Source organism: Rhea americana, unplaced genomic scaffold, assembly GCF_003343005.1.
Source record: "Rhea americana isolate MKP2758 unplaced genomic scaffold, rheAme1 scaffold_6, whole genome shotgun sequence".
NCBI classification, from domain to species: Eukaryota; Metazoa; Chordata; class Aves; order Rheiformes; family Rheidae; genus Rhea; species Rhea americana.
The window spans coordinates 10,701,039-10,725,986 of NW_028186756.1; positions in this window are offsets into that span (position 1 = coordinate 10,701,039).

Below are 24,948 nucleotides of genomic sequence, written 5' to 3' on the forward strand. Positions count from 1 at the left end.
TTTTTTTGAGTTGGACAGATCTGTGTTACATCTGTAAAACAAAGACAGAATTTTGAAACTAAATATAGCCTCACAAACATAATAGAGCTTACAGATACTCAAGACAGCTGTACCTAATGTAATTTGTTTTTTATATTACATAAAAGACGTTGCTATTCAGTGCATTAATTTCATATATTTATTTGTCTTTGGATGTGCCTGAAAGTACCACTACATAATCTAGGCACAAACGAGGTACATAGCTTTGCAACTCATACTTAATTCCTTCACGTCTGTCAGTTTTCCTGAAACTTATTATTCTGCTTCTTTATCAAAATTGCTGAAAGATCTTGTCAAAAACTAAGAAAAACAAACAAAAAGCACAAATCTGACATTGTTAGGAGCTCGCCAATTGTCTTATACTCTTGTATAAAAGATTCAGGTGATTTAACTGATTTGAAACAACTTGTAATTACTGGATGGTGTTCTCAGACTCTACTTTTAAACTCTTTAGGTGACTTCAGAAATGACTAGCAAGAACTCAACCTGCATAAGCAGTGCTCTCTCCATCCCATAAAGTGGACTGAAATGTTCAAAGTTTTCCATTTCAAAGCAATCTAAAAGTTCAAGTTTTTGATACTAATAAACAAATTTCCTCCTTCACCGAAAAAGGAAAACTGGTGATTATCACACTCAAAGATTTAAACCTGCTTTCCTATATTACATCTAAGTGTCATGGCCATCATAACTTTTTAATCCATTGTCTATCTGTATGACAATTTTCTCTATTGTTTCAAGGCAGCTTAGCTTCTTTACAAGTTTCCGGAGGAATGCCTTTGAAACTAAGTATACAATGTCAAACAGGTATGTCAGTCAGTCCACCTACTCTTTCACTGCTTCAGTGATTTAATAATCATGACTTCCCTTTACTAAATCATGCTGATTCCTCTCAATATAAGCAACTAGTTTGATTTTTCATAAACATGCATACAACTGCAAACATCCAATTTATTAGTAATTCCTGGATTAGTTTTTTTAAAAAATGGGATACATTTGCCACTTTCCATTTAACTCATGCCAAAGAAGGTATAAAAGGAAAGATTACACACTACAGTTCAGAAATTAGATAACTGAAATTCTTTAGAATTCAAGTGAATGTCATCTAGTCCTACTCCTACTGATGCCTGAATTTGAGACAGAACTCCTAACATTTCCCCTCTTTTTTTCCCCCATTTCCCATGGAAACATTCTTGAGCTCTTCATTAGTAATTACTTATGCAAAAGTGTAACTTCTTCTGGTAAAGCCTTATATTCTGTTATTTCATACCTTGATCACCTCTAAGACTAATTATCTCCATTGCCCTTGCAACTCTCTGGCAAGCTTTCCTTTATTGACAATTTGAGAAAGTATCTATGATTCTTCAAACTCTTTGAGTTATTCATCTCTTCTTGCTCTGCTAGTTTGTAGTTTTGTGAGTGATATTCTTGTGGATTTTTCTTGGTTAGACAATACTCCAGTTCCTCGATGGATACCTTCTTATTTCTGTAGAGTTCGTTATCTTACATAGTCATGCTAGATCTTTTTTTTCCTACTTCCTGAAGGCTTTCCTGGTAAATTATAATGCATCCACCCTAAACTTATCAATATAGTATTTTAAATATTCTATTCATCACTTGTAAATGTTCTGCCTCTTCTCGTTTTAGCAAGGCTACAATATAGTTCGCTTTCTAAAACTATACAGAACTATTGGGGTTTTTTTTATTTGCTTCTCTAAGGATTATTATATCTAAATATACTACAGTCACTGTACAGAGTGACTCATTTTGAAATATTTCTTGTACAATGCTCAGCTAGACCAAGATTTGTATCTCCTATGGGTTATCACAGTGTGCTCTACGAAGCACTCATTTATGAAATCTAAAAATTGAATCTGTGCATCTTGCCTCCCACGACATTTTCTCCTCTACCTAATTGAACCTTCTCATTATTATTGAGATTCTTTCTCTCACAGGCTCTCTGAATTCTCTTAACATACTGCTGTGAACTACTTCTGTCCTGTTTAGTAGCTGCTATTATAGTTAGATACTGTTTTTTCTTGGAATGTCCAGGATTGTACATTTCTTGTTAACACACTTACTATATCTGATTTTTCTCTGCAACATCAGTTTTTCTCCAGCAGTCTTCAGTGTTTCCCATACACTTTCTTAATATTACAGTGTACCATTACTATCTTCCTTCTATCAAGTTTCTAGTTCGTATATCATGCCCATAAGCTCATTTAAATCCAGGTTTTCCAACAGCATTTTTTAGATTTATTTTCTTAAATATAGTTACATATTTGTTTATACTTAATTCAGAGGACATACCTACCTGAGCAATGTGCTATTATGTCTCTTCACATTTTTTTTCTATAACCTATTAATGCCAGCAATTCAATTTCACTTTGATGCAGATTAAGTTTATTCCTCCTATACCTGCTCCTGAATTCTAAAAGGTTCTCCATTTCCTAATGAAGCTGACCCATTTTCCACAGAACACATTAATTTCTTCACCTACAGCTTCAAACACTGCACCTCCACCTTTCTATATAGCCCTAAGAACATTTCAGAGAACATTAAAATAGGTCCTGACACATCACATGCTGACTGACAGTGTACATTTTAACTCCTGAATCTCTTGTAATTTTTCCCATGTCACTGGCACAACAAATAGAAAACTTATCTGCTCTCCTTTGTGTGTCTGTCCAGACAACAGCAGCCTAGGAATGTCTACAAAGGGTTCAATAAAACATTTGTGTAATGACTATCCTCCAAATAATATCAACACTTACCAGAGTGAATGCTGAAGTGTGTCTATTATTATTATTATTAGAATTACTTTAATGATTTACATGCATTGTGCGCTTATATTTTTGTCAAATATTGGGATATCAATTAAAAAAATAACACTAGTGGGAAAAACATTATTTGCAAAATAATTACAAGTAATTTGCACCAGATGTTCTATTTCTACAAAATCTGCATTTTCAGTTTTATAATTTTTCTTCTGGCAAAATGCTTAAGTAATCATACCTCCAAAAGCTGTCTTTTTTCTTTTTTTAACTTTGTTTTTATGATAATGCAATTCACATGGCAAAATTCAGGTCAGATTTACGAAGTCAGCTCCTGTTAGTGGTTTCATTCTCTACCATATATAACACACAATATATGTTATTCTAATCTTACTTATTTAGTCTTATTTACTGATCTTCTGGAAGCAGAAAGGCAGTAGAGAGAAACAGCATATTTTTAACAATACTTTCTGCTTTACCTGAAGCTAAACGGAATCAAGAAAATGCTAAGAAGTTTTTCATAGCTGCATGAAAACCAGAATACTCCTGACATGGCAGTTCAGTCTTTCTTGTTCATCTGGTCATCTAAAGAACCAAAGATATTCTGTTCAAAGAACTGAAGTTTTTCATCTAAAATGAAAACTTGTTGATAGCCCTAGATCAGGGTTCACCCGATTAAAGATTTATTTTGACTTATATGTATGCATGACAGACCTTTTTGTAAGATTCAATAATTTCCTTAATAAGGAAGTGTAACATTACTTTCCAAGGTTACCAAAGATGTACAGGTCACTGGAATTCCACAGAATGAGCTCTAAAACAGACAGATCAATATTTTTCAAGTATTTGTGCTAGGAACATTAGTTATTCAGATAAAAAAACGAAAACATTTTCCTAGGATTCAGATGCATACACCTTAATCGTATTCATTCAAAACTTTATGAAGCTACACGTTCTGATTTCTTGTTTCTTTTTTATTCAAAGAATACAATCAGTCTATTTTTTTACTTTATGTTTAGAGGGAGCAACAAACTTAGCTGTTGCCAAAGAAACGTAACAGAACAAGAGTTCACAATTGTTCCATTATCTCAGATAAAAGTAAATTATTTAAACTGAGGCTGCACAGTAGTTTCTGGGCTCCGAGCTGATGCCTTGCAAGAATTTAACTGACACCATTGTGTGATGGTATCCTCAGACATCATTTGTTAACATCCATGTATTACCTGACAATGAGTGAAGGGAAGAATAAAGCTATACTTGGATAATCCTAAATATAAGAGACAGAATGCATGAAACATACAGAGTTCTTTATTACCGTCTTCTAGCTTTGTAACACTGAGTCTTAAGTAATGCAAAGATACTGAAATCTGAGGTTTAAAGCTTTTGTTCTGTGCTAAATCCATTCTTCTGTGTTCTAATAGCAAAAAGGTTTCATAAGAACAGATTTCTTTTTTCCTGACAAGATTATCAGTGATGTATTGAACCACTAATTTTGAAGGTGGAAGACAGATAGCAGAAGTAAGATTTGATTATTATATTCAAAATATTCACTAATATTTTGTTTGATGAAAAGAAATATTGAAATAGTGGTACTGCCTTCATCTTTTTCTTACAGCAACCACACAAGTCCACCAACAGGCTTTTGTAAACTCCCTAGCTAGGTTTCATTACAATAGGTGCAAGAACAATAGTAATCATCAATTAAAGAAAAAAAAGGACAGGATAAGGAAAGAAAACCTGAAAAGAGTTACTAGATTTTCCTACCTTTGCAAGACTGGTCTTTGGTTTTAGGATAACTCTCATGGAAACAACTGGTTGCAGCACATTTTGTACATTTCTCTTGGAAGACCTGAAGAAAGTCTTCCTTTCTGTCACTTCTGAGGACCACAGAATCATAGAATCAGTAAGGTTGGAAGGGACCTCTGGAGATCATCTAGTCCAACCTCCCTGCTCAAGCAGGGTCAACCCAGAGCATGTTAGACAGCGTTGCATCCAGGAGGGCTTTGAATATCTCCAGAGAAGGAGACTCCACAACTTCTCTGGGCAACCTGGTCCAGTGCTCCGTCACTCTCACAGTGAAGAAATTCCCACTCCCGTTCAGGCGGAACTTCCTGTGCTTCAATTTCTGTCCATTGCCTGGCTTTGCATCTTCTCCGTGCTCTTCTCAGCAGTCTTGATTGTCCTAGAAACTCTCTTTCTTCTTGCAGACACCATCCCTATCCTTCCTTTTCCTCCAAAAAGCACATTTGGTTGAAAGTACCTCTCATCTCTCCTTCTTGAGGCTTCCCTTGACCCAGCACACAGATGCCTGAATAACTCAAACAACAGATTTTCCTCTTTGCTGTTGAAGCCCCCTGCCCTCCCCCCCTTTTTTTTAATCCAGGAGTCTATTTAATACTTGACCACTTATCAATCACTAAAAGGCAATACTGCAACATCCAATAGCTAATCTTCTTCAGAAGACTATTTGTTCCCTCATGGAATGCAGAAATTCTCCAAAAGAGGATCCTGGAGGAAGCCAGAAAACATACTCCCTTCTTAGTGGTTGATTCAGCAGAGGCCCCATCAGATACTCTCTTCCTTTCACAAGGAAGGAAAGGAGAGCAGCCTGTAAGTTATCATACAGTGAAGAGAAATAACTAATCACCTGGATACCACATTTTGAAAAGGCTTTCTCTGACTAAGGAAGGAACATCAAGAAGTGGAGGTAAATGCTCTTCAGTCACCAGATAGATCAATTTTTTATGACCTAATCTACATGAGTCTGAAGAATAACATGCAACCTGGACTCAAGTGTGAGTGTAAATAGACTTTAACCTATTTGACAAATCTAGCCATAACGGTACTGGTATCATAACTTAAAATACAAGTGGGGAGAAGATTTTCTGAAAAACTACATTTATCTTCAAATTATTTAGTAAACTGTATATGATTTCTCTCACAGATATCTTTGGTTTAGGTCAGATTAATCAAGACACAATTAAAAGAAAAATAAGCATTTGAGACCTGCTTCTGAAACCTACAGATTCAGCTGAGATGCAGAAATGCCTACTCTCACTAAGCAAATTATTACCCATAACATCTGTTTATCTAGTGCAATGTGAATTCCGGTCACTCATCATTGACATGTCTCTCTATTTGGGCTGATATCCTAACAAGCACATTATTACTTTTCATGAGAATATACTAATTCTTTTTGTATTATCATGAATACTGATATATAGTATCCTTTGACATTGACAACATGTTCTACCATGAAATACTAATTCAAGAGAAAGAAAAACAAAAAAACATGTCCAAAGGCATGTGTAAGGCCACCATGCAACTGACAAAAATAGATTAAAAAGGTCACATTTTTCTCTTAATTCAGCAAAAGAATTTTTACCATTAGTCTCAGTGGTGGCAACATTGCACCATATTTCCAAATATTGGGGTATTAACTAATAGCACGATACAATACTAGCTGCTATTCTCAGACAAGTAAAATGTTTAAAGGTTAARTTTCCTTTAATTCCTATAGAACAACTTTCCACTTATTAGCAAAATAACCTCTCTTCTTTTAATTCAGTTATTATGATTAAATGTATAGTATCAGATAATGCTATGCTACACAGATATTTTTGCCAGTATTTTCTAGTGAAAGTGACCACCAACATACATACTTGATAGATGTAATTACAACAGATTACTTTTCGCTTAAGAATGAGTAGGTGGGACTTTCACAGTATGTCCTTTCATTATATTTGATACAATAGATGCCTTTTTTTTTTATTTGACACTTTTACCCTTCACTGATGTCCTCAATGATTTCTTCCACTAAGCATTTTTATTATTTCTCCCTACCCTGATTAATTCTTAACTTTAAATTCTCCATCGACCCTTATTTAAGTCTATGTAGATACAAAAAAACTCTCAGTAAAAGAGTGTTTGTCAGACAGCTTTTCTTCAAGTTCTCGCAGCTTCAAATCTGATCAAATACTGAACCAAAGACTGCATTCAACAGCACTATATATTGTTATATTACAATAGCAGTGTCACTTTTCCAAGTACTAGAGTAGGCTCTGACAAAATCACAGAATCAGACTCTGAGTACAGAGATGTTGGGTGCCTGCAATTTCATGCACAAGGACAAGAGTTTGCAAGTCAGCTGATGCACACCACCAGAAATTAGCAGTCTCCTGTAACTCATTTTTTTTCCTTCTATTTGCCAAAGAATCCTCCTTCTGCAGCATATGTGTAAGTTAGAAGGAAAAAGTATTCGATTCCAAAACATCAATGAACATATTTCCACTTTTATTCAATTATCTTTCAGAAAAAATAAAAAGAAGAAAATAAAATTAGTCCCTCAGTTTAGATGACTTAAGAACAGCTTAGACACACACAATGTCGTTAAAATTATAGCATGAGCAAGAGAAAGACATCATTCTGATTCTTACTCACATTTTGGCTTAGCTGAAAAAAGCTTCAAAATTAATGATTATTAAGTATTCTTTGCTGTGTATTCAATATTTTTAACCACCATACCCAGTGCAAGCAGTTGAATTCTTGTCAAGAGCTTGGCCAGGGAGAATCAACATATTTGAACACTCACATGAACACCAAATGGGAGCAGTGTAACTGCCAACACTAAGCTGACAGACCTTCAGTGAGGCAAGCAGTTCCAGACTGTTATTTTATGGTTAAATCCAAATCCTGATAATAATTATGACTCTGAATTATTTGACTCCAGATATAATCCTTACTTCAATTCACCTAATTTTAATCTCTAATATATTTACATACTATAAATCAATGTATTGACTTTTTAAAACAATAAATAAGTGGCATTTACTATTTTTTTTTAAAAAAATGCAAGTCCTGTTCCATCTATGTGAAGTCCACTAAGCAGTCTGTTAGACCACACTAAGCAATTCCAAGGTTTAAAGAAAATGTTTTAAAATGATGATGTTTCTTTAACGGGGAATTAAGAATACTACAGCAGCAAAGACGAAACAGAAAGTCCCGGGCAGAAGCAGAGAAACATGTCTGTGTTTACTGGATACTAAACAGTCACAAAAACCAACTTCTTATATCCTTTATGGCTTAAAAAAAATAAGAATTAAAAAAAGGGGGGGAAGAAAAGAATAAATGCCATACCAGGGGAAGGAAAAAAAAGGCAACATCACTGCAACTAAAACCAAGGTAACAATGACATCCTACCTTTTTAAAGAGAAACACAAATGCCATCCGTTTTTTGAACTAGGCTCTACGCTCTAACTGCATGCATTACTTATCAACACTGTCCTTAGCCCTATATAGCTATATATCAAATAAAAATACCTATATAGCTATATATCAAATAAAAATACAGAGATTTCAGCAATGAAGCTACCAAAGAGAGCTATGAGAATCAATAAAGAAACTTTCCATTTGGAAGGAAACATTGAATTAAATTCTTGAAATGCACAGCCTTCCTTTCACTAAAAGAAGCTAGGATTTTTTCCACACAAAGAAGGCTTCGTTTACATCAAACGAGACTTTGTGTGAACTGGGACTCATACAATAATAGAGTATCTAGACTGGAGAAATCAATTTCTTATTGAAGGTATTTGTACCATATAAAGTACTGAATCTAGATAACTTTAAGGAAATGTTTTGGTTTTACTGAACATCCAGCACTTGAAATCCTCATTACTGTAGTAGTATTACAGTGGTGTCTTTTTATTGTAATATAATCATCCTTAATACATAACACTAACAACTACTTTGATTATAGAAAGAGAAATTATTGGTAACATATATTACCAATAAAGCCTCAAGAAGCTGCTTATCAGATTATCTTTCCTATCCTTTGTCATACCAAAAAATGTACATATTTGCCATAATCCCACTTGATTTACACCTCTGTCATTTCTGAATTTAATCTACTGTATGGGAAAAAAAAAAGGCAGCTGAAACTGGAGATAGCTTTTGATCAATATTTTAAGGACCTCAGGAAGAATAAAAATAAAACACCTAATAAGTCTATATAAGTTAACCTACATCCAAAATTAGAGTGCAACCTACACCCCAGGGAAAGACAAAAAATGTTTGCTTCTAACTTGTTCACTGGAGATTGTCATATCTTGTATAATATCTGATTCTTTCAGAAATGACATTTTGATGTCATAAAATCTAATTCATTGGCATTTTCAAAAGCTATTTGTAGAGATAACATACAAGACTAATGAATACAATACACTAAGAAGCGAGTATTATCAAATCAAGTTGTCCTGTCTCTCCCTGCAAGTCCTTCTTTTCTTGACAATGATACACAATGCCAGCAATATTCCTCATACGAAAATTTGTAACCCTTGTCTTTGTCTTACGTGTCCTTCTACTTAAAACAATATATTCACCACTGACTTAAAAATTAAGAGTTTTTTGGGGAAGGGTAGCATGTACTTCTGTGCAGTTCTCCTAAATCATTCATGACCAGATTTGGGTCTGTATATGTAGTTAAGCAGCTTATAGAATCACCAGTCACATTTGCTGTGACTTCAGATTTGATCTTTTAAATCTACCACAGTAGAACAGCAGGTTCTAGCAGCAGCAAACACAATGTATTTCCCATGGATAATCTAATGCATCTTGTATTAAAAAGGGTTCTCTACTTTATTATGAATTAACAGTCCACCCCCCAGTAAGTACCTTAAACTTGCATAGAAGAACTACAGAAATAAGCAAATAGACACTTCAATGAACTTGGTTAAATTTAAGCACACTGACTTTTGTTTAATAAAGAATTCGTCAACATAACTAAATTACTGAGCCAAGAGATAAATAAATAAATAGATACTTGCAGAAATTTTTACATTCCTAAAAATTTTGTTCCTAAACAGGATATTTCAAGTGCAGTAGTATTTAAAATGGCATTGAAAGAGTTTGAAAGCACTGATGAGTTTAGTGGGTTAAACAAGATGTAGAGTCACTTATTTTTTCTCCAATAGGTTGGATGGAAATTTCCCATGCATTGTCATCACACAAAGTAGACATCCTGACAACTTTTAACTTTTTTTTGAGGAAAAAGACATTTGCTCAATAGTCAAGTCACTTTTCAGGACACAGTCATCTTCTTTAAGAGATAGTACATCCTTTGTTATGGGGAATTTTGGTCTTCTACAGTCTAGCATTCAAAGGTATAGTGTGTACTGAAACAAGAGCATTCATGTGCATATTTGGGCAGTGATTTTTAAAAAGCTCAGAACAACAGTTCCAAGAGCAGCCAATTTTGAACCTGCAACTTAGTCCTAGTTACATCTCTTCTTGCTGGACCTTAATGGGTGGCTACATGAAGAGAAAAATTAACTTTCCTTAGTAAAATTATCTACAAGATTTAGATTATATACTCTTAACATGCATCTAACATATTTCCCTTCAATGGGCTTAGCATTTTGCTAAATACTTTGTTCCTCTGTCTCATTTTCTTCCAGTTGTCTTCTACTATCTTGTACTTCCTTAATACAGCTTGTATTACATAAAGACAAGCATCAAACAGATAACATGCAAGGACAGATGTTTATTTGGGTTGGATTTGTTCAAAGAAGCTCCCAATTACCATATGAATTCATAGACTGGGCTAAAACTAACACAGGGTACCTCTGCTTTGAGCAACACAGGACACACTATGACTAAAGAGCTTGCATCAATCACCTGGTAGTGTTTGAAAGGATTATCAGTTTGCAATGTCTTAAGCAAGATAACCAACCCAGAGTGCTGTATATTACATGGCCCCACAGAGCAAATAGCATCAGCAAAGCCACAAGCAGTATTCTCGCACTTGCTTCATTGTCAAGTGTGCTCAAGCATACCACATCTGTGGTATCTGCTCTCTATTTCAGCTATCCAAAATGAATGGATAAAATTAAAAGCACGCTTTTACTTCACTTAAAAATGCATAAAGAACTAGAAGAGGCATCCCAATGGCTCGGAAAGAAAAGGCAACTCAGCTGGAATCCTGAAGAGCAATTTCCATACGGAAGTACAAGATACTGATGCCAGTGAAGCTCAAAATCCAAGTCTGTATTCTTTAGTTATTCATATTTTTTCACAGACATTAGAAGTAGGATTGGCAATAAAGGACCACTAAGATGTGACACACAAAACTCTTCCTAAAGGTATTTATCACATATCCATAACAGGATACATGACAAATAGTAGAATATCAGAAAAAAAGAACATCCCAGCTAACTTCCTATTGACCTAGAATATGTTCTTTCCCAACAAAAAGCAGTACAAGCAACAATTTTAAGCCAAGCTGACAGATCTGAGTGCAAATCATCACAAACTTCAACAACAATTTAAGGGTTCTATTAAATAGCCTCAAGAGTCCTTGTGCACCCTCACCCCTTTCCACTCAGCAAATACACTAAGGGGAAATGGTCATAAAAAAAGATCTAAAATCTGCAAAAGTTATTAGCAAAAAAATTGTCAGCAGGGTAAAAGTGTCAAAATTAGCCTGAGGTCTGGCAGCGGAAAATAACAACCTGCAGCAAAGTCAACTGGGAAACTCTCCAGAATTCTTCTGGGAGAATATACCTACTGCCATATACTCTGTAAGTTTAGCCATCTAGCTAGTGATACATTTGGTTGTACAGTAAATATTTACTGTGCAGGACAAAATAAACAAAAGATTTTAACTTTATCAGCATAAATCATTGAATGTTGTGAAGTTACTGTTCATGCATGTGATCTCACTATCAGATGCACAGTTTCTTGCTTGGATGAAACTGTCTGGACTTACTTTCTTAGTGAATTGTCAGGCGCTCCACAGTTCTAGCTTACCTGAAATTCTGCCTTTGGGACTGGTTGCAAAAGCTTCTAATAGATATTAATTAACTCAACCTTCTCTGTGTTCCAACTCTTTTTTCTAAAGGTCAGCACCTTTGCAGTAAGCTAGTTATATTACTAATTTGTTCATATACATTTACTCATAAATAAATTAATTTCTTTCATACAACTATGTAAGCCTCTTCTAAGAAAGTAATAAACACATGGTAGTGCCTACTCTAAATGTTTTATTCCAGATATTGTCTATGCTTTACTTTTAAAATAGTAATGATTTTAATACTCACTAATTAATCCTCAAGAAAGAAAACCTTAGCACATACATCAACTTCAAGATTTGCTGCCCAGCAAATATCTTCAACTCTGATTACATTTAAGTATTATGGAATGACCAGTCTCTAGATCTAGATCAAATATGATGGCAGTTTTTGAACACATCTGTAATCAACACTAAAAAGGCTCTACCAACTTACTTCACCAAATGGCCACTATTTCAATAGTGAAATGTCTAGAACGTGTCAAAGGACTAAAATTTCACTCAAGTTTATTAATAGAAATTCACATAATTTTTGCCATTTGTTTCTGTAACGAACAGTAATTTTGTAAGAGTTCAGAGCTACTACTACTTCCTTGTTTAAGGTATTTCGTCTGACCTTTGAAATCAGTAGATACATTGTCTTTTAAACTATGGGACCATGCAACTCACATGATGTTTTTTGATTGCTGGCACAGACAAAGCCCAGATATATTTCACATTAAAATTAGACAATATTCACTCAATATTAATTTACAAAACTGCAAGTGTGAGCAAATTAATTTGTTAGATCAATAAATTTAACACCGGAAAGTGCATTCATAAAATCTGTCTTGCAGTTGTCCAGTTGTAAATATTTCACTTCAAAACTTCCATATCTACACTGAACTTTAAATATTTCTCAGGAACATTTCTCTGCCAAAGAGAAATTCTCTCTCACCCCATGAGAGAAAAGCCTCCATACCTTTGGTGGTTTACTCTCTTAATAAGCAGAAAACAGCAGATATGTTGATCTTCTTCAAAATGTATCTCATTTCCCTCTTTAATACTATGTTACTATCCCTGTAAGAAAAAAGAACAGCCCCAAAAGTATCAGGAGAAAGCACAGAAAACACAAGTACTGAGTTCTACTTGGCAGTTAAACCAAAGCAAAGCAAACAAATGCCTACTGATTTTGCTTCATCTTCTAAGTTTACATGTGTGAATGCTGCCTTTCTTGCTAATTCCCACATGCACACAAAATTGACATATCCAAACATGATTCAGCTGAAGAGACTACAGAAATTACAATGTCTTCTCTTCCTTTCCTTTCAGTGTGATACAGAGAAGCTATGCAGAATAATTACTCATTTGTTAACCAGCCCTCATTGCACTGCAGAATGTGCAACATGATTATTCACTCTAGAAATGTAAAGCTATGTGAAGCAAGTAGGAACACATACTTGAACTAGTAGCCTTTATGTACATAAAGCATTCTTAGAGAACTTAGGTTACCTAAGAGGTAAGGATGTATAAGGTGAGGTAGCCACTGTAAGCACAAGACACTTATTTTCAGATTACGAAGTTTGCCATGATGATATAAAACTTCATTTTAGCTGGACTTCTTTATGCTAACACAAAGCCCCCAAGACACAGAGAATTAAATATACATGATTAGAGAAAGAATATGAAGCTATTATCCTAATTTGAAAATGAAGCCGTCAATAAAAAGGGAAAACAAATAAGACAAAATCAGAGAAAAATACAGTAAGCGAGTTCTGCATTTATAATATATTTATCTGCCCTCCTGCATCGTTGGGTAAGAATTCATCTTATTGCAGCTTCAAGCCTTTGCTAAGAGTGCCATACTTTATTATATTACTCATCTCTAATTAAGATATCTATCCAGATATCTATCCTAATGTTTTAAACAACTCATTTTTCCTCAGGTCTCCCCCCCTTCTTTAGTATTTAGTCTATAGGTTCTTAAGAGCTACAAAGGAACAGACAGACCTCTCTATTCAGCTGGGGACAACCGAGACTTCATTGTATTCTATGCTAAACATCCTGCACCCAGCTCTTAGTTTTGCCATCATTTTACCTAAAGTAAATGTTGTAAGCCTATGTAAAACAGAACAGTGATAAGAGATTATAAAACAGAAATACAGCAGTGGAGAATCTGAATTAAACATTTTTTCTCTCCTATGCACAACCTTATTGTTTTATTATTTTGTACTCAACAGTTTACAGATTAACCCTCAGAAGTACTATATAATAAGGAATTAGCTTGGTGTATGCCACCAATTACTGCAAACTGGTAGCAACAGATAGTCAGCAAAATCTGTGGGTTTTCTGAAAGGACAAAGCAAAATTGCAATGGTCTTTTGCCTTCATGAATTGATTCAGCTATTTAAGACCTTTCACCAAGGTTATCTAAAAAAATAATATACAGATATCAAGTATCAGCTCATACTGGATTTACAGCAGCATGTCTCCAACACCAAAGTTTACATCAAGTTTTTGTGAGGAGTTATTTACCATGCTTACTGATGGCCTGTACCATGGGTATGCATCAATATTGGGCAAACTTGCCATAAGCAGACAATTAAAAACACAGCAAACTTGCAGGATCAGCTTACTGTCATCTTAACATTTCAGAGAGATTGGAGTTTGTGCCTGGTCAGCGCTTTGCTAATTAACTGTATTCTGACTATTCTGCAGAAATGATATTTTAGTTTGTAAAGTATCTGATGAGTATTACAGTCAAATGAACTTACACTGCAAAATTATTAAGTTACTGTCAGTCTTAACAGCATCTTACCCTTAAAATGCTCAGAAGAGGCAAAAAAATATTGATTATATCAATATTACATACATTCTCAATATGAAGCATATTGTACATGTACTGGAGTTTATATGTATTACGTATTATATTTAAGTACCTGATGTAGTCTCATACCAGGAGTATTAAGATACAGGTGCCTAGCAATTAAAATACCTTTAAGGAATATTTAAGGATGGAGACAAGATCTATCCAACTTTCTACATGTTTGTCTATAAAAATTCTAGTCTGTTTACAAGGGAAGATGCCTTATAACTATTTAATTTAAAAGTTAAGAGTAGTATTCACTGGAACAGTGCTCGAAGCAGTCTCTTTAGGATAGTTCTTACTGAAGTTTTGGGGTCCTTCTTATTTGACTCAGGACTTTGGGGTCCTTATTGACTCAGAACAAGAGGCCAATGAATAAGATATAGTTATACTCTTCCTTTAACTAATATAGTCTCTTGACAAAGTCATTCTAACTGTAAAATAAATCTTTGTCACATTGAGGCTGCCTACTGGATTAGCCTATTTGGGTTTTGTGCTGGACGTTTTCGGATGGAAAAGGCGGAAAGAAAATTTCCCATGTTTTAGAGACAGCCAAAACAATCCTCTTTGTGGCAAGTGCATTCACTGAAAGCAAAAACAAAACCCCTGACACACACAGGGGCTGGAAGCTGAAAGGTAAATTGTGCTTGCTGTGTTTTTCTGAGTAGAATCCTGCCTGTATGATCAGCAGCATTCAGACTCCCGGCAGGGAAGTCTCCAAAAGAGAGGGAAAACCAGGCAGGTGGCTTTAAAGAAAGAACAGAGAAATATAGTAAATAAAAACTCAGGTTGAGAAGTAGAATTGGTTAAATTGCCTAAAGCATGTCTGTGGAGGACAAGGGTCTACAAAGACTTCCATTTTCTGATGGGGGAGAGAGAAAAGTGTAACACATGCCTGTAGGAAGGCTTGTTCATTATAGACATTGTCTTTATAGACATTTTGTTTTGGAAACATAGAGAACAAGACATACGCTAAAGAAATCACTGTGATAGGATGAAGGGGTTTATTTGATGGAATCAGAATTTTCTTGTCCTGAAAGCAAAGAGGAGTCGGAAATAGTCCTTGCTGGGATGACATAGCTGTGAGATACCCCCATCACAAAGTTTATCCTATAGATTAAAGTTATTCCTGCTGCTTCATTACTAGTCAGCAGGAGCTTCAGAAATATTCAAGATTGGATTAATTATGAATTTTTAAAATGCAGCTCATAATTTGAGGATGGGAGGAGTAAGCAGAGTTCAAAGATAGCTACAGAAGAAAAAAAGAACAGCTGCTCTTTACAATTATTCAAAAAAAAGGAAGCACAGCTGTTTATGAATTAAACTCAGCATTCACTCTGACACTCGTCTTAGATTGCTAGTCCAGGCTTTAATACTATGTCCTCATCTAAGAACATTTGTTCCTATCAAAACAGATGAAACCAAGGAGCCCAAATTGCTAAGGCAAACTGTTCCATCCTCAGTAGCATAACATGGCCTCTCTTTTCACAGTAAAACTGTGGTTTATTTCCCTCTGATACAAAAGACCATTTTCCAAATACTAGAGTTCTAAAAACTTATTTTCTGAATGCCATAAAAAGGTTTGTCCTGGGATAAGGCATAAACTGACCCATTTGTGGCTAAATATTTCAATAGTGTAAAACACGATATAATAAATGTATAGAACAGAGTACACAATCTATTTAAGAACACATTGCTCAACATCTCAAATTTGCTCTTTCTTCTGCAAAATTTCATTACACCTGGATGTAGTAAAAGTAATACTTAAGCACATCGTTGGAAATCATGAACTAATTTAATCTATGGCATCGACAAACGGTCCATCTCTTCTGAATAAAATACTGATTCTTACTGTAAAAAGACCTAGAGCCCCAAACTGAGTAACTGACAGACATATCTCTCTCTCTCTCTTTTTTTTTTTTTTTTTTTTTTTTTTTTTTTTTTTTTTTTTTTTTTTTTTTTTTTTTTTTTTTTTTTTTTTTTTAATTACCCTGACACCTTCCACACTTTTTCTTATGCTGGGCCTATACATCACTGTCACTGTATTGTAAAAATTCCTCTCAAGATAACACTACACAGAAAACAAGTTTAGATACTGTACAGCAAGAATATAAAATTACTATTCCTTTTGTCAGACAACTTTCCTCTTCCAAGAGACAAAAACAGGAAAATAAGTTTCTAATCTTTTATACAAACACTACTGTTTGTAATAGACAAGAGAAAAGTGGACACAGAGCCTGTTAAGTAATGAGTAAATATGGGTTTAGCTTTTTTTTACGTTTCTCAAGAGACTACTGGAAAGTTAGAGCTGTGTAGCTAGCCAAAGATAAGTATTTTCTTATCTTTGAAAAGACAGTCTAAAATCCCTAATTATTTGCTCAGATCATCCAGACACAATAAAATTAATTAAATTGTTCTAAACACTGAAGAATTAATAAATTAAAGTTATCAGAATAATTAGAATTAATAAATTCTAATGTGCTTGTGGACACCTCTCAAAACGGAAGAAAAAAATCTATTTTTCCAGAATATTAGTTATTGAACACTATGCCATTATGTTATTGAACAATAAAATAAACATTTAAAGAACTACCTTTTTTGTCCTTAGCACTTTCCACAATACTGAGAATTACTTACGACCTGTTATACGTTATATGTTCTGTTTTGATAGAGGAAGAAAAACAAGAGTAAAATCTTAAGAATGAACTACAACTTGGCTTGAATGCAAAGATGACACATTTTATAGGAAACATGCTTACTTTTAAAATCAGTTCCTTTGAGGCAAGATAATAAGTTTCTAATGACTTAATTTTACACTAAGTGTCTTCTGCAAAAGTACAAAGTTAGACAGCAAATTGCTGTCTCTCTCTCTCTCTCTGCTTTTGTAAGAAATGGTTGTCTCCAAACAGATCTCTAAAACCAATGTACAGTAATTCATGCCAACACTTTATTTTAATTACAGCTGAACATAATGGTTCAGCTGAGATACCAAATTTTGCTGCAAATACTATATTGCTTGACATAAAATAAAGTAAAATGAAAACAAATTATAAATCCACATTGCTTTAGCTAAAATCTTTCTTTCTGTTTTTTCTAAGGAAACAATGCTACTGAAAGGTACATTACAGCAGATAGCATCTCACGGTCCTGAATTAGAAAAGATGTAATTAAATTGTTTTATAAAACTAACCGATATATTTTTATTCATTAACACATGCCCATTAACACAGACCATGCGATACTGATCCTTACTTTCTTTTATCCCAACTGTATCAGAATTCCCTGAAATTGCCAGGAAAAAATTATCATCTAATGAGTAAAATTGAGGTATACATTTTATCATCTGTCTTTGAATTCTGACCTGCCAAGCCAGACTTCAGAAAGTAGGTTAATTACTGGTTCAAAGAAAAGATACAACCACATTTATTCATAACCATATATCATACGGGCTTATCTATGTGTTCAAAATCCTAGCAGTATGTCTTAGCAACACATAAATGTGCATGCAACACAGACAAGAAACATAGCAGCTCAGAAAGTTTTGTTGTAAGCTATAACCTAATGCAGGAGTTTACATGCAGGTGATAAGAAGAAAAGATTACTTTAGTAATTATAGCTTTAGGACAAATAATAGAGCTAAGTGTTGAATAGTTTTTTTGAAAAATACAGATTTTTTAAATCATCCTGCACCTTTGTGCCCCATTAGAAATAGGTTTCGGAAAATACACAACAATCTAAGTGGAAAGTACATATGTATAATAAAGACATGTTGCACACTGAGTAACATAAAAAAGCATGGGCTCCATGTTAAAAGCTTTTATAAAAGTAAATAATTTCTTCCAGGAACATCCTTATATATAAACAGAGTCTTTGTGTACTTGTAGGGAGTTTCAACAATGGACATCATCTGTATCTGAGATTTTTAAAGTTTTACAGGATTCAAAAGGCAAAGACTTTAAACTCTGTTGTAAATATTTACAGTACGATATTTTTAATGCAAGATGCAAAAAGTTTTTGATTCTTCAAAACACCACTCACCTCCTGCTGTGTTCAATCTCAGAATGGGCAGCTTTATAATATAATATATTTGGACATATACTGGTAGTATCCTCCAAACTCAAACTCCAGCCAGTCTGAGCACCCAAGTTCAGGAATGCCTTTTCTCAGTGTACTCTCATCATGAACATGAATACATATACATCCTGTACATGAATACATGTACATGAATGCATAAAAGGTTTAGTCATCATCAGTGAATTTTCGTCCAAATAGTATATGCATGCATTAGAAAACCCACATCTTTTCTAGATACATGTGGCTAGAAATGTAGACAGTGGAGTATGGCAGGTCCTACGATGTTAACAAACACGGCAGCATTGACTGCAGATGCTAAGAGATGCCTCTGGCAGGCACAGCATGAGGAGACAAGAATGACCTGTCCAACAAAAGGGCTAAAATCTATACAGGTGAAACCTCTGTAGGGATGCCAAAAGGAAAGGGACAAGACCAGGGAAAAAAAGAAGAATATAGCCTGAAATTTGTATTCTGACATTTGAGCTACCAATCAAAAAAAATGCAGAAAATGCAGGATGTTAGCATTAGCATCCAAAGCAATGTTGGAAGTTCCGTGAAAAGTATAGAAACAGCACCAATGTAATTTTTTTCAATAAAATCCACATTTCGTTCATTGACAAAATGAACAAAAACACAAATTCTCTACATTATTAGAGCCCCTCCTTTTTCAGATTGGCATCCTGCAAAAAGATTATTCATTATAAGAAGACATAAAAATTCTGAAAGATAATATGAATGAGGCATGTAGTTAATCCACTAAGATTCCATTAAGAACTGAGCCAACATACAAGCCAACTAATTACTCATTAAAACAGAACCATAAATGACATTTCCAACATATTACAAAACTCCTCTCTTGTAATATTTTCCCATCTACATCTATTCTGACATTTATATTCTATGTCTTTTTCATAATTATTTTAAATAACTCCTCTGACATATTGAGAGGAAAACAGCTTAAAAGAGATTACTTACCACCTACCAGTTGCTCACAAAGAAAAGAGCAGGACAGAATAATTATGTTGCTGTATTAACACAGAAGTGACATGTCTGTAGTCTCTAATAATCACTTCTGTGGACTAACTTCTCCATTGTGAGAAACTTCTGATTCTTTCTGCCCAGAATTATTTGCTTACATATATATACTTGGGCTCCCCCCTCCCAAAAATGAGCATACATCAACAACTCAACTGATCCATAGAAAGCAATAAAGCACCCCAAGGTGGTATAAAAAATACCCCATCCAAAGCCTGGGATTTTCACGTCCCACTTAGCTCTGCTATTGCTAATGCAATAGCTGCCACTGGATAAACTAAAAAAGGAAAGTATAGAGGGTTGCACAGATACCCCTTTTGACAAAGAATAAACACGGCTTTGCCCAAAAGACAACTTGATATTTAGTACAAATTGGTATTTGCTGTGTGTTCATTCAAGCCTTCCCGGCATCTCTTAAATAGGTAATTAAGAAAAGTCACAATAGCTGGCAATTTTAAGCAAACCATATAACCTCTAGGTTTTCCGTATCAGTAAAAATAGTTGCAATGTGCTACAAGTGGTTTCTTTCAGCAGATTTTCATACCCGTTTTTTCTATAAAGATTTTTCCTTTGTTATAACACCACCATACTTCTGACAAGAACGATTTGCAATCCTGCAATGTTCTCAGTATCATAAAGATGAGAAAGGTGGGATACCACTATTTTATCTTTTGCTGCTTAGGGATAAACTGTCTCATCTTGTAACTACAAAAGATTTATCTACGTAAGCAAATTATAGGTATCAATTGTTCAAAACTCTTCTCTCTAAAGATTTCTTTCCTTTTAGTTTATGTAAGCATGTACCACTACCTCTGTCACTTAAATCAGAATACAAATTGGTCAAGCAGTTATAATAGCTGCCACATCCCTCAACAGAAAAGTAATCTCCCTGACACCACTTCACCTATGTTGGTCAACATCTAAATGATATCTAGATGCTTTAGCAGAGCTGAGAGCAGTTACAAACCATGATGTTACTGCCATATGCCAAAAATAGTCCGCCACCTTGAATGAAGTCAGCTTGCACTTGAAGCACAACTAATGACACATGATCAGGAGAAGAAAGCTGCTAGAACATAAAAAGCTCAGGCAAGCATATGGAAAAGACAAGACTGCTAAAATAGGTCTTCAGGCATAATGCCCGCTAAAGGCTTCTCTTTACCAAAAGTCACATGGGAAGGCGGGATTTCTCATATATACAACTACCATGATAATCTGCACACCCATAGAGTTCACAATATACACACTGCAAGAAAAATGCAGACTCTGCAAGATAGGCTTATTTACACTGCTCTTTTACAAATAATTAACTTAATAGCCAAATTTAAAAGCTTCCAGAATACATACTAACCACAAGAACGTATGAATTGAAAATGAATACATTTGCTGCCCATGTATAAAATTTATTTTTAAGAAAACTCCACACAGACCGGAGAAAGACAATACAATTCAGCACAGTCCCTGAAAAGGTGTCTTCCTCCTCAGAATCATCCAACAGATTCATGACTTTCATAGTTGTAGATAATTTAATATGAAGACAAAATTACAGTTTATTCTCCCAAAAGACTTCATGAAGAAACCACAGATACTTCAGCAATGCCTCACAAAGATTTAAGCAACGCCTCACGCACATTTATAGTATAGTTAACATCATGAATATAGAGAATAAAATTTTATCCTGAGTGTACTTTTACCTATATTTATAGGTCAACATATTATGGTCACTACATACATGACTAAGGTATTGCAACCTATTATGAGAGCTCTTCCTGAGAAAAGGGGGTGATGAGATGTTTATTATGTGATAATATGGGCCATGATCATCACTTATTAGGAAGTTCTGAGTAAGGATTTCAGAAAGAAAGCATCTCCTGAGACACAAACTAATACGAAAAATCATCAAAATAGTCCTCTTTTAAGCAAACTGCACTTATTTTACATTATAATTACATCAAATTCCATTACCGTAACTCAATGGAAAAAATAAGTTTTTCATATTATGACTAATTTTTTTATTAAATCTGTCTCCTCCTTGTTTGAACATTGTCTCACTTAGGAAATGTTTGCTTTGGAATAAATTGGTAGTAAAGAAAATGTGTTTACTATATACGTATGAAAGTGCATTGTTAAAAACAGAATGTGAATAACTTGGAACCAATTTTAGAGCAGATGCCCTGGCTACTACCATTAAATAGCAATGCTTTTAAGACTCTTCAAAGCAACAGTCTGCAGGCAGTGGGAATGCAGCACTAAGATAAAATACCTATCAGTGGCACTACATTTTGCAGCAAAAATAATTGATGAGGAACTGGGTAGAATGGATTATAAGTTGCAGGGAGCATGCAGTGATTTCTGCTCTGGCCAAGGTAGATATTAAAAGTATAGGATAAAGACTGTCACTGATACAATAGAAGAGCAGAATAACTCAGTAACTTGATCATATTTCATTGATAAGTGGTAAAAACTGCATTATGCAAAATTAGTCCTTACTGCCTTAAAAAATGCACCTCTTTCTGCAAACACACATTAAATACTAATCAAGCAATAATTACACGGGATAAAGAAAGCTGTCTTGGTATCATACCTGCAGCCCCTTTATTGATGTTTAAAATAAGCCAAGTATGACTAAATTCAACTCTAAAGCTGGATTTTGAAATTTTAGTGTCCCATTTTACCCTTAAGTTCTAGTTGGAAATACTACTCTTAACTGACTTTCAGACGTCTAATAATATTTTTGCTTATCCACAATGCAACAAGACTGGAAAGGAGGACCAATACAGTAAGACAATGATTTAGCATTGTCTTCTGTATTACTTGCGCTATTTGGCTTTAAATGCCTGTTTTTCATTATCTGTCTATTGCAGTGTATCAAGGTCACAGAGGTCTAAATATAACAGGCCATCTACCTCTCTACTCTGCAAGTGGTTACACACATGCTCCAGCACTTTGTGAAGGAAGGAATGTTTTCAGCAGATGCTTAAATGATTCCTGACCTACTGGCAGGGGTGTAATTAATCAGTCAAGATGCAATTATGAATTCAGAATCTATGGGTTCTGTGACAGACCTTACCAATAACTATTTTATTAACTGTTGTTTAGGCACTCGGGTATAATACTCTGTTAGACTAACAAGAAGTTAATGAAAAGTTTATGTCTGATGTCCTAGCAAAGAGGAAGCTTTAATACATAAAATGTAAGCTAACAAAGATTAGAAAAAAATCTTTTAAGAGGCAGAGAGTAGAAATACAGTATCTCACTTCCTCTGATTACAGTATACCTCCTCAACCCAGCTAGACCACTTCTTTTAATGCTTCCACATTCTTTTTAGACTAGTCATCCTAAAGCTGCCTCCATTCACCATCAGGCTCTCAAAACCACTCTACCAAAACTCTTTGCTACAGGGCCACAGTTATACATACAAATGTTAGCAGAATACCTAGAGACTGAGTTTTGCAAATTATATGAAAGCCAAAGGATTCTGGGTTTCAATTGCAAAGTGCTAGAAACAGTTTGAATCAGAGAAGCTATAGCCTGCTTGCAGCAGGTTGACAGAGACTGGAACACTCAGCCAGCAACAGAAGTCACAGTCAACTTTCCATTCTTACAAGTATCTGATTCAAGAAAAAAATCACAAGAATGACTACTTAAGTTTCTGTAGAACGAAGCCCTTCATGTGACAAATACTTTTAAAATAATTTTCAAGATTAGTGATGTTGAAGCAACAAACATGCCATAAAACTGCTTGTTCAATAATTACTTCACAATTTGTATTGCTTCCATAGATTACAATTGAAAGCAGCATAAATTATAGCCAATCAAAAATATTCTCTAAAGTTTAATTTAGAATGAGTGATTTTTTTAAAAAAAAGTATAATGATACGTTTAATGGTAAAAGTTGTATTTTCCCTTATGCTGGGAACATTTTCTTTTTACACAGATTACAGTAGAATTACAAAAAATAAACAAACAAAAGCATGCCTTACATACAGCACTATGAAAACGTATTGTCCCTTCAGCTTCTTTCGTGACATAACTGCCCTTGTCTTATACAAAAATTCCTATAAAGACTTTTTCTTCTTAAATAAAATGCTTGAGATATCTCAAATGATTAAAACACACAAAAATCAGACTTTTATATAACTACTGTGTTTTTAATTATGACTTCATAGGATTTTTTCTTCCTGCCGGGACAAAAAGAACTTAAAAATATTTAAAAGGTCTCCATTGCTATAAAGAGCAATGCATAATATCAAAGGTAGGAAGAGAAGAGAACAAGGGAAAAAAAAAGTCTGTACAGGAGTAAAATATTGGTCACATTTAATCATCTTGAAACTGAAACATAAAAGGAGAAGCCCAAAGCCCTCTACAAGTATCTGGGAGACCACATTTGCCTAATGAATACTCCACCTAGTTATAGTCATGGAAGATAGCAAAATACTTCCCTTCAACTTCTGCACTTGTAAAATAAACCCTGCTGGAAAACAGCCTGTCAGATATGCCTTCCTTCTTTTTCCTTTGTTCTTTTCATTGACTTTATAGTAGGATTTAATTTTCCGCAACAAGACACAGAACCTTTAAAGCTGGTTGTCCTTCACATAAGACATCTAAGTCCCAGCTGGCAAACTAGAAATTCCCCCGCTCAGTAAAAGAAGATTAGGCCAAAAGAGGCAAGAGCAGTTTCTTTGGGTGGGTAATGGGGGAAGCTGCTTTTCAAGAAGAGATGAAAGGGTGGCTCTCTGATGTGAAAGTAGACGTCCTTCCCTTGGTAGACTTGCATCAATTCTTTGTTTGATCAGAAAGCCTAATTCTTAAATTTTAAACCTGAATGGCTGTGGAGTTTGTTGTGCTGGCTGGCAAGAGATGCAACTGGCCTGTAAACTCTATTTTACAACACATCTTTGAAAAAAATACATGTATTTCTCAGAATTTATTATCTGGAAGCTAATTATTTCTGGTTTGCTTCTCAGAAGGAAGTAATCAACTAGCATATATCATTCTCAAATACACCAAAATATGAAATATACTAGGTATTTTCAAAACTTCCAGTGTCACAATAAAATCAGTTAATAACAGGAGCAGTCAAAATTATTTACTTAACTAACATTATTCCAAAACAATGAATTAATGAAACACTGTGGAATATCCATCAGATTTCCACTAAGCATGCTTACAAATTAAAAAAATACTGAGTTCACTTCATTCCTCTAGTCTACAGAATAAGTTAAGGTTAATTGCTCTCTTGTCTCTTCACTTGAGCTTTTGTCAGTCAGCGCAAAAATCCTGATTGGAACACATGGTCTGTTTTCATACATTTTAATGTACATCATTTGAAAGTGGTTGCA